Genomic DNA, 9,085 nt, shown 5'->3' with positions numbered 1-9,085 from the left:
ATGGAAGCTTATTACATCTCCTTCCTCCCAACACTCTCATACAGCGGTTCACTTCGTTCTCTGAGAACAAGGTCTCTTGGGCCTAGTCTACAGTGACTTTCACTGAAAGTCAACATCTAATTTCTTCAGGATTCAAGCTAGGTTTGTGGAAGCCCCAACTTGCCCATATAGGGGCAGAGAGAGGAAGGGAGCACCCTCAAGGAATCCTATAGGCAGGAAGCCAGTCAAAACCCCAGTAAAACCTGACCAAAGTGATTTAATGAAAAAATGAAAAAATCATGTTTAAGATCCCACTATACAGAGGATCAGACAGAGAGGGCATGAGGTTGGTGCTGGTTGCTTTGATGCATACAGTCAGCGTTGCCAGTGCCAATACTCTTCTACCCCTGATACGTCCTGGAGCAAACTGTCAGGGCTGAGAAGGGGGTGAAGCAGCTGATCTTGCGTAGGTGCAATGTGCTGGTAGTTTATTAAAGTAGCCTCCAGCCTGCAGCACTCTATGTCCCAGCCTATGAATACATCAAGACGTTATTAACTGGCTTCCTGACGATGCTGATCTCTGCTATTCTGCATAACTGGGTGCACATGGTACTGTCTAACCATGAAGATCTAGATAAAAGTATCCATCATTTAAATTATGTCTCATGGGTTGTAAGGTGGATATTAGATGCTAATGTATGGCCTCAGAGGAAATGGGCTTTGAATTGCATATTTACTAAACTTTTCTCCTCACTGTTGTTTTTTCCCCTTCTGCTTCCACCTCCAACAGGTCATTAAAGCTGCTGAGGACATACGGTGTGACAGATAAAGGCTGAAAAAAATCAAGGTATTTATAAAATTGGTCCTTCATTTGCAGACTGTGCACTAAACCATTTAGGTGTATTTTGAAGTGACATTTTGAGGAGATGGCTGTGTATAATGATGGTACACATTACTTATCAAGGAGGGGGGAATATCAGATTTTGCCAAGAAAAAAAAAGCGGTTTCTGAAATAGGATCCTCAGTCAATTGAAAAGCTTTGAAAAGGGAAGAGGGGAAAGAGATGAAAAATACAACGGCATTGTACCTCACATGGATGACTGACTGCAGGAGGAATCCAGGGGAGCAGAAAATGAGACTGCAATGGTATGATGTAAGGAGGCAGTAAGATGAAAAAAATCCAGACAGAGAAAGAGACATAGTCTTGAGAGTGGTGGCATACTGTGATAACAATAACTGACGGCATGCAAACTTGACTGCAAACATCTTTTAAACACCTTTGAAATTCATTTTGCTCCTCAGCTATGTTGTTCGCCACACACTCCTCCTAGGCCTCACTTTTTAAGGTTGGAGGTGTCCTAGGTTTTGTACAGCGCTTACCACAAAGGAGCATGAAATATTGTTTGCAAATGCTATATAAATAAATCTACGTGTTTGGGGCTCCATTTCTGTTTATGACTGTACTGGGTACCTGTGGCATGGTACTGGTAGAAGGGGGGGCTGCAGGGGCAGCCTCTGTGAGGAGAGCATCCTGGCTTGTATCAGGAATAGTGTGGCCAGCAGGAGCAGGGCAGTGATCGTGCCCCTGTACTCGGTGCTGGTGAGGCCGCACCTCAAATACTGTGTTCAGTTTTGGGCCCCTCACTACAAGAAAGAGGTTGCGTTGCTGGAACACGTCCAGAGGAGAGCAACCAAGCTGGTGAGGGGTCTGGAGCACAAGTCTGATGGGGAGCAGCTGAGGGAACTGGGGTTGTTCAGCCTGGAGAAGAGGAGGCTGAGGGGAGACCTGATCGCCCTCTACAACTGCCTGACAGGAGGGGGGAGTGAGGTGGGGGTCGGCCTCTTCTCCCTGGTAATGGGCGATAGGATGAGAAGAAATGGCCTCAAGCTGCACGAGGGGAGGTTTAAGTTCGACATTAGGAAAAAATTCTTCACATAAGGGTTTGTCAAGCACTGGAACGGGCTGCCCAGGGAAGCAATTGAGTCCCCATCCCTGGAAGTATTTAAAAGACGTGTAGATGAGGTGCTTAGGGACACAGTTTAGTGGTGGACTTGGCAGGGTTAGAATAATGGTTGGACTTGATGATCTTAAGGGTCTTTTCCAACATAAACAATTCTATGAGAGGTTGGCTGCAGAGGGGCAGCCTGTGCCTGACACAGCCAGCTCCAGCTCACACACTCCTCCCACACTCCACACTTGCAAGTCCCCCTGGGCATACTAGCACAGACCCTTGTCTGCCTCATACCCTCGCCCAGACCTGAGCCCACCCCAGTCTCCAGCTATTCCAGCTTGAAGTTTGCTACCGAATACACACTCAGACCCCCCACACACACTCACCAGATGTGGGGAAGATACAGTCACCCCTTCTAGCAGAAGGCACCAGGTACAGGGGCTGTGGCCTGCAGTCCTGGTCCAGATGCTGCTGTTGAGCCCCTCACCCAACTCACTCTTGCCAGTCCCTCCCAGCATCTGGTTTTCAGGACACACAGAATTCCCACCCCAGTGGCTGGCAGCCAAGACCCCCATTTGCTCCAGTAGCTGAGGCTGAGACTGCACTCACTCCAGTAGCTGACAGCACAGGCCAGGGATGTCTACACCCTGATCTGAAACCAGTAACTGACACCCAGTCCACTCACACTAGTCCCATGGCAGCTGGCACTCTGCACATGAAGTCTGTAGGACCAGAGAGCTGGTCCCACCCAGCTAGGGACCCTCACTCACTTCAGCAGTTGACATGCCAGGTCTCATCTGTAGCTGGCTCTTAGTTCTTGCAGCAAACATACACATGGGATAAAGAGTGAGACAGCTGAGAAAATATTTATTAAGAAGATAGGACAGATTGTGGAGATCAGGCACAGGCCTCCACCAGACAAGCTTACTGCCCAGCCCCATTTTACACACAATGGGCCTCTTTTATACCTTTTTCTGGCTACTCCTTCTCTGTGTTTCCTCCCTTTCTCTGCATGTTCGCCCTGGGTTTGTACAACTCTATCAATTCCCACACCCCTCCCAGCCTGGTGTCTGCCATCTCTCCTGGTTTATGGTCTTATCAGTTGCAAAGTCCAGGTTGATTTTCCTGGAAGCATTGCCTGTAGTTTCCTGATAGCCCATCAATTATTATGAGTGGCAAGGTTTGTTTCTTGTCATTGTCTCCATGTTTGTTTTGTCAGGTCTGTGTCTCTCTATATTTTGGTTTCTGGCTTCCCCTTTTCCCTTAGTTGACAAGGTCCCTGATCAGATAACCTGGAATAAATTCAGGCCTCTGATGGAATCCAACAGATGGAAGCTGAAGACAGGTATATTCTGACTAGTAATGGGATGACAGTTTTTAACAGTAAGGGTGATTAAGCAAATTAGCTAGCAAAGTTTGTGGCTCTGCTTGAACCATAATGGTCTCATTTGGACTTGAAATATAGAGAGAGTAGCTGTGGGACGAGAGTGATCTCAACCGTAAGCTCTTCCAAAAATCCACCTTTAATATTGACCAAGAAATTTGGTAGTGCCTCGAACATTTCTCCATCATTGCCATTTTAAATTAATTCTTTTCACACTGTTGTAAAGCAAAATAATAAATTTTATCTGATAAATTGCAAAGAGGATTCTTATAAGCTAATGAGTGAGGGAGCAAAGGAAATAATCTAGGAGGAAGCCCTCTCAGGATGACCTGACAACATACATTTCTACAGGCTGGAGAACAGAGTCACCCATAACTGTCACATTAGTTATGCAAGCAGTAGCTAACTATGTTGGCAAAAATAAGACCTGAACAGTGGGTGATTCTGCAGTGGAGGAAGGTGAGCCACTGAGGTGAGCTTCTGTCTGCAGCCATGCCTGTGCAATCACACTGAGATCAATGTGGTTGCATGGCTACAGCTGAGGACAGCCTTTGGCACGGTGTTCCAAGAGGTCAGACAGACAAACAGAGCAATTGCATCACTCGTATTAAATAACATTTGCAAAATGATTCTTTCAGAATCAAATGAGCAGCTCACTCAAGAGATACCAGTCTTCATTTCTGAGTGCCTCCTTTGCATGTGTCCTCACAGCTGTGCACACGAATTAAGTGTGCAACTGCATACTTACGTGTTTCTTACTTTGGTCCATTATTGAGTATGTCTTGAATATTTTTTTTTATAAGCTAAAAGGGAAAAACATTTAAAAGTGAAGATTTGGAGGGAGAGGCAGGGGGAAGACATTGCTGTAAGGGCCTCATCGCAAGGTTGTGGTGGGTTGACCCCAGCTAGCACATAACCCCCCAGCCAGTCATTTGGTTACTCCCCCCCGGTGGGATGGGAGAGAGAATCAGAAGGGAAAAAGCAAGAGAAACTGGTGAGTTGAGATAAAGGCTGTTTAATCAGTAAGGCAAGGTGGTACATGCAAGCAAAGCAAAATAAGGAATTCGTTCACTACTTCCCATCAGTAGGCAAAAGTTTAGCCATTTCCAGAAAGCAGGGCTTCATTGCGGGCAATGGCTATTTGGAAAGGCAAATGCCATAATCACAGACATTCCCCCTTCCTCTGTCTTTCTCTGAGCTTTTATAACTGAGCATGGTGTCCTATGGTATGGAATAGCCCTTTCGCTGGCTTGGGTCAGCTGTCCTGGTTGTGTCCCTCCCAACCTCTTGCCCACCCCCAGCCTAATTGCTGGAGAGGGAAGAGTGGGAAAAAGGAAAAGCTTTGACACTGTGCAAACACTGTTCAGCAACAGTGTGTTAAAACATTGGTGTGTTATCAACACTGATTTGGTCACAAGTCCAAAACACAGTGCCCTACAGGCTGCTGTGAAGAAAATTAACTCCATCCCAAGCAGACCCAGTACGAAAGTTCATTTTTTCTTCTAACATGGTTGGAAACACAGTTAATGCTATAAAACACTGCTGACAGATGCCTTTCGTGAATTCTACCAAAGCCTTCTCCCAGCTCTGCTCACACTGATCCCTCCGCAGCCAGGAGGCTGCACTTTTATCCCCAGCAGCTGCAAGGGCAAGGAGACAAAGAATTTACTTTTACTGACAAGTGGCTGGACAAGGACATGCCTTTCAGTTCCTGTATTTTGTTTTCAAGATATTGTGGTTACTTTACCATCCTGTTTACCCAAACTCATTTAATCAAAATTCTTAATTAAATAAGGATTAGTTTTACCCCTCAGGACCTGACAGTGCTATTTCCTGGATCCAGAAATCCAGAAGTCAATATTCCCTGGGCAGCTTCCCAGCACAGCGCTTGGAGAGAGCCATGCTGCAGCTTGCTGAAAGCCAGTTATGCTCTAAGTTCCCACACATCCCACACTCATGTAAGGGATGGCAGGGATGGCTTCACAGCTTTGGTTTCTTGTCAAGCGTTTAGTTCAGCAAACTCACAGTCTCCTCCTTAAGTTACCTGAAGGTACATATCCCCATATACCAAACTGCTCTTTCAGATTTTGTATGTTTTCATGCATTTGAGTCCCAAAAGACTGTATTTATGTGAACGCTTTCTTGCCTTCCTGTAGATCGCCTCACCTAAAAAGAGAGCAGCAGGTGCAGTAGGTACAGTTAAGGCACGTTCCACTACTTGCTTTTATAAAGCACAGGTACTTTCCAGTACTGGATTTCCAGTAACATGCTGTGAATGGGAAGGTCCTTGCTTTACATTTGTTTCAATATACAGCATATAAGATGATTCAGCAGAAGCTTCTCCTGGGGATATGCATTTCCAGTGACATCCATTCAGTTACTGTACTTCTGTTCCATGAGATGTCATCGGTGATGTTGTGCTGCATGCAGATAGCCACGATTGTTTTGTAAATTTGATACCACAAAGAATGTCTTTCTAGATGTATCTAGATGTATGTATTGTCTAAATCCTGTGTTTTATAAAGTCATAAATCTCAGTTTGAGCTCCACCAGTGTCTGCTTTCCCCACAATGTGATGTGGCTAGGTGCAATTGTTAGCACTTTCCCAAGGTCTTGAGTCACTCTTGTACAGAATATGCACAGTAAAGTTGAACAGCAGCAAAATTTTTAACTGGATTTAAAAATAGAAGAACATTAAATTAGTAACCATCTGACATTCAGAAGACTGTCCTGATAAAAGAGCCTGGAGTGCATGATTTTGAAAGCAAATTACTTATGTGACAGTTTTATCCTTATTATCACACAGATTATCTACATTAACTTCTGTGTGGCCAATTGCTGTTTTTTACATAAAAAATTTACAGTGAAGCAAATACTACACATAAATTACATTTGAAAATACCTGTTCAGCGTGTTTGCTTCTCATTGGGTTTTTTTGTCTTGTCTTCTTTGCAGGAAGAACTCCATTCATGTTAGGCATAAGTTAGAGTTTTATCACAGAAGATGACAGCTGAAGTTTTCAGAAATTTTGCCGAATAAGTGCACAGTGAGAAATTCTACCTTCAAACATTTTGGAAACAAAGTTTTGAAGCCTGTGGAGCAAATCAGTTTGCCAAATAAATTTGAGCTGTTACACGTAGGCTACATAGGTTACAGAAAAAATATTTTAAATGTTTTACAGATATTTTCATGCTTAAAATATTCAGATTTTGTGCCCTTTCACACATGTAGCTAGGTGCCTCAGTTTGCATTAATGCAAAAAATTAAGCTTAGAGAGATGCATAAAATCTCCTCCAAAGTGATGTTTTGACATTGAAAATGTCACTGACAAGGACTGGAGTCTGGTATCTTCAGACTTCTAACAAATATTCTATGTGCCCTTCAGAAATTCCAGCTCTGTGCTTCCCGAGGATGCAATATAGTCTCCAGCCTTACAGGATCATGAGGCTTCAGACTTTGAAACTGGTATACCGGAAACATGTTACTGGCTCAGAAATGAGTGCTAATCATCTTGCAGCGAAGCTGATCTAAAGAATAATTTGCTGTAGGGAGAACTCATTTATCTGCAAGGACAAAGAGAACACCAGTTTCTAACAGGGAGGATTTTAAAAAGATCACAGAATCACAGAATTACAGAATGGCAGGGGTTGGAAGGGACCTCGGGAGATCATCTAGTCCAATCCTCCTGCTAAAGCAGCGTCACCTAGAGCAGGTTGCACAGGACATCATCCAAGTGGGTTTTGAATATCTCCAAAGAAGGAGACTCCACAACCCCCCTGGGCAGCCTGTTCCAGTGCTCTGTCACCCTTAGAGTAAAGAAGTTCTTCCTCATATTCGACTGAAACCTCTCCTGCTTCAGTTTGTGCCCATTGCCCCTTGTCCTGTCACTGAGCACCTCTGAGAAGAGTCTGGCTCCATCCTTGTGACATCCACCCTTGAGATATTTGTACACATTGATTAGATCACCTCTCAGTCTCCTCTTCTTTAGGCTAAACAAGCCCAACTCTCTCAGCCTTTCCTCATAGGGGAGATGCTCCAGTCCTGTTATCATCCTAGTTGCTCTCCTCTGGACTCTTTCTAGGAGTTCCTCATCCTTCTGGAACTGGGGAGCCCAGAACTGGACACAGTGCTCCAGGTGGGGTCTCACCAGGGCAGAGTAGAGGGGGAGGAGAACCTCCCTTGACCTGATGGCCACACTCCTCTTAATGCACCCCAGGATACCATTGGCCTTCTTGGCAACAAGGGCACACTGCTGGCTCATGGTCAGCTTGTCACCCACCAGGACTCAGCCTTCCGGCGTATCAGCCACTCCTCCCAGTTTTGTGTCATCAGCGAACTTGCTGATGGTACACTCTGTCCCCTCGTCCAGGTCACTGATGAACAAATTGAACAAGACTGGGCCGAGTACTGAGCCCTGGGGAACTCCACTAGCCACCGGCCTCCAACTGGACTCTGCCCCACCGATCAGAACCCTCTGAGCCCTGCCATTCAGCCAGTTCCCAATCCACCTCACTGTCCACTCATCCAACCCACACTTCTTGAGCTTCCCTGTGAGGATGTTATGGGATTTTGTCCTGCTCAGGAGACTGGAATATCAGAAAAGGAATGGATTAGCAAGCAAATGTGACTAGAGTCAAAGGGAATACACCACTAGTCTCTTCAACATGCAATGTAATTTTCCAGTTTGACATGTGACTGCTCATTTTTCTTGGAAAGCTCCTGCCATGTGGTGCCTTACAGCGTTCCACTGCTTCTGTCTTCTGGTTCCTTGTGGGAATATATCAAAGAAGGAAAGTAACACAAATGCACAGTGGAAAAATGCCAATAAGAAATCATCAAGGGAGAGTGAAGCTACTATGTATTAAATACAGTACTGGCAGCAGTGCGTCCAAACAGGCAAGAGAAAAAAACCCAGGAGACAAGTACTGTAAGTGCTTACAGAACACACTGATATTTCAATGCTATGAGCATTTAATGTCTTAGAAAACTTCCTAAAGAAGCTGAGAAAAAAGATGCAAAGACATTTCTGCAGAGCAAACTCTTAAGCCAAGCCAATAATTACTATTAAAACCAAAACGTGGCTCTGGTACTAAATGGATAGGTATTGGGGGGCTTTCTAGTTGCATGTTGTTTTCAAAGGACAGGAAGGAATTGGAAAGCTGGATACTGAAAATACCAACAGTGCAAAAAAAGTTAAAGATGTGTCACTGTTCAAAGAGTGACTATTCCAACAGGTTCTGATTCATTGCTTTCATCAGAAGGGAGTGAAAATAGGATAAGTTGTATTACATTTTAAAAGGCTACTTTTCAGTAAAGCCTCTATGATAGTTTTTAAAGCAACAAGTGACATTTCTTTCCACGAAAATGACTTGATTGCCTGTAATTTACAGGATGTGTTCCTTCAAGAAAATATTATTAACACTAATGCTTTACCTTTCTTCATGTGGCACCTGCTCAGGACTCGCTTCTGGCTCCAAAAATCACCATTAGCTTGAATTTTAGCAACAGCAACTGATGGCTGCTGTCATCACACCTGATAGCTTTGCAGTAACAGCGGCGTACTGCTCTGTGGCCTGTAATGCCCTGACAGGATTTTTTTTTGCAAAAGTATTCATAACTGGCATAGTTTCTTTTCCTGCAGATCACCCAAATGCCTGCCATAAAAATGCTTTGCCTGGGGTGACACTGGGAAATGTATGTAAGAACACATTTTTCTTCATTCAAGCTGGTAACCTCGCCTAATGGGATTTATAGCTGGGCTGAAGAAAGT

This window comes from Egretta garzetta, unplaced genomic scaffold (assembly GCF_000687185.1).
Source record: "Egretta garzetta isolate BGI_Z169 unplaced genomic scaffold, ASM68718v1 scaffold255, whole genome shotgun sequence".
NCBI classification, from domain to species: domain Eukaryota; kingdom Metazoa; phylum Chordata; class Aves; order Pelecaniformes; family Ardeidae; genus Egretta; species Egretta garzetta.
This window is presented reverse-complemented; position numbering follows the sequence as displayed.